This window comes from Pongo abelii, chromosome 19 (genome assembly GCF_028885655.2).
Source record: "Pongo abelii isolate AG06213 chromosome 19, NHGRI_mPonAbe1-v2.0_pri, whole genome shotgun sequence".
Lineage (NCBI taxonomy): Eukaryota > Metazoa > Chordata > Mammalia > Primates > Hominidae > Pongo > Pongo abelii.
The window spans coordinates 97,926,171-97,928,423 of record NC_072004.2 but is presented as its reverse complement, the minus strand read 5'-3'; the positions used below and the strand labels follow the sequence as shown (position 1 = coordinate 97,928,423).

The following is a 2,253-nucleotide window of genomic DNA, read 5'->3' as shown; positions in this document are numbered from 1 at the left end:
ACCTCCCCCTCTAAGGCTGTGCGGAGGAGGACGCCCGATGCCCCTCTTTTGGGCCAGCTGCCTCCGGAGGGCGAGCAGCTGAGAGGAAAATCGGTTTCCCACCTGCACGGGCCCATCACCTGTTGCTGCCACCGTGGGCGGGCGGGCGTCGTGCAGGGGCAGCGACAGTGGGTTCCTGCAGGGACGCAGATCCGACCAGGTCCAGCCTGAGGGTCTTTTCCAGCCTGGCTCCTGCGCCTTCCAGAGGAGAAGGATGAGTGAGGCCACCTGTCACCAGGTGTGGGCTGCCCCACCCCACTAGTATTGCGATGTGTGGTTGGTCGCTAAAACATTTTAGCAGGAGCCCTTGCCCGGGCAGGCTTGACGAAGAAAGAAGCCTGGGCGTGCCCTCCTTCCGTGTTCTCATGACCATTTTGGTCCGAGGCCATAAAACAAGCATCACTAAGGTGGCTGGAGAGAGTCTGGCCGGCATGTTTAGATGGCCTCGTACACCCAGAAGAGTGGGGACCATCTCTTGTTCCAAGAAGTCCATCCACATACCTCATCAGCAAGCCTTTGACACCAACCCTCCAATCTGGTTTTGAGCCTAGCAGCTTGGCCAAGCCCTGGGACAGTTCTGAGCTGCTCAGAAGGTTCCCTCTGTCTTCTCCCAGTCGACACCTTTTCACCTCTGTGCCTGTACCCGTGTGCTTGGGTTTGTAAGACTCACACAACACCCATTAGACTGTGGACGTGAAGGTTTGCAGTACAGGCCTGTGGGTGCAGCACAAGGAGCCTCACCCCATTGGCAGCCCCCAGTCTGGAGGTTCTGGGCCCCGGGCTGCACCCTGTGCCCTGCCGGGTGCCAGCAACATCACGGAGCTCCCTGGCTGCAGGCTCTGCCTCAGCCTCCCCTCCCTCCAGTGCTCTTGGCAACGTGGCCATACATGTAGGGCCACAGCTGCTTCCTGTAGTGCTTTGGGATGTGTCCTCTAGGCCCACCTCCGCCTTTCTTACCTGAGGCCGCCTAGAAGGCAGAGGGCAAGACAGCTAAGCGGCTGCAGCCAATGGTAGGCACTGGCAAGGAGATTGGAGGGTGGAGGAAAGAGAGGCTTGGGTATTCCCCAGCTCTTTCTCTGCCTGGCCAAGGGTCGATGGCTCCTCTCAGGAGAGCCATGCCTCCTGTTTGGTGGCCCATCCCATTAGCTCCAGCTCTCACAGGGTCCGGGCTCCTGGGAAGGATGCACCCTGCCCTTAGGGTTCAGGCCTCGGTGCGGACCGTGGCTTGTGTCGAGATGCTCCTCACAGACAGTTCATTAGACTAGCTGCAGCTGTCTCCTTTGAGTGTCCCGGCTCATACTTTCAGCTGGATCCCAGGAGTTTCAGTCTTTTTGTTTTGATTTTTGAGACCGGGGCCTGGCTCTGTCGCCCAGGCTGGAGCGCAGTGGCACGATCTTTGCTCTCTGCTTCCTAGGCTCAAGCGATCCTCCCACCTCAGCCTCCTGAGTAGCTGGGACTACAGGCGTTGGCTGCCAACCCCTGGCTATTTTTTTTTTTTTTTGTATTTTTTTATAGAGGCCAGGGGGGTCTCCCTGTGTTGCCCAGGCTGGTCTCAAACTCCTGAGCTCAAGTGATCCTCCTGCCTCAGCCTCCCAGAGTGCTGGGATTACAGCGTGAGCCACCATGCCCAGCCAACTTTTTTTTTTTTTTTTTTTTTTGAGACAGAGTTTCACTCTTGTCGCCCAGGCTGGAGTGCAGTGGCGCGATCTCGGCTCACCGCAACCTCCACTTCCTGGGTTCAAGCAATTCTGCCTCAGCCTCCCGAGTAGCTGGGATTACAGGCATGCGCCACCACGCCCGGCTAATTTTGTATTTTTAGTAGAGACAGGGTTTCTCCATGTTGGTCAGGCTGGTCTCGAACTCCCAACCTCAGGTGATCTGCCTGCCTTGGCCTCCCGAAGTGCTGGGATTACAGGCGTGAGCCACCGTGCCCGGCCTCCAGCCAATGTTTTAACAGCAGAAAAGGACATGAATTCAGAGTTTTTATCTATAAGAAGTTGAAAGAGAAGGAGTAGGCTTATAATTGAGCATGTGCTTTGCCCAGCCAGTCCTCTGTTGGCCCCTCTTGGCCAGTAGAGGTCGCTGCCTGCAGGGAGATGACTCGTGTGGTCATGGTCTGACTCAGGCTCCCCTTTTACAGCCAGCAGAGTGGCGCAGCGGAAGCGTGCTGGGCCCATAACCCAGAGGTCGATGGATCGAAACCATCCTCTGCTA

At 57.1% G+C, this 2,253-nt stretch overlaps 1 non-coding gene across 1 annotated transcript; it reads left to right on the top strand.

The window, feature by feature from the left end:
• The first annotated feature begins 2,181 nt into the window (after nt 1-2,181).
• Nucleotides 2,182-2,253, top strand: TRNAM-CAU (transfer RNA methionine (anticodon CAU)). Its single transcript has one exon. It is a non-coding gene; the product is annotated as a tRNA-Met (tRNA).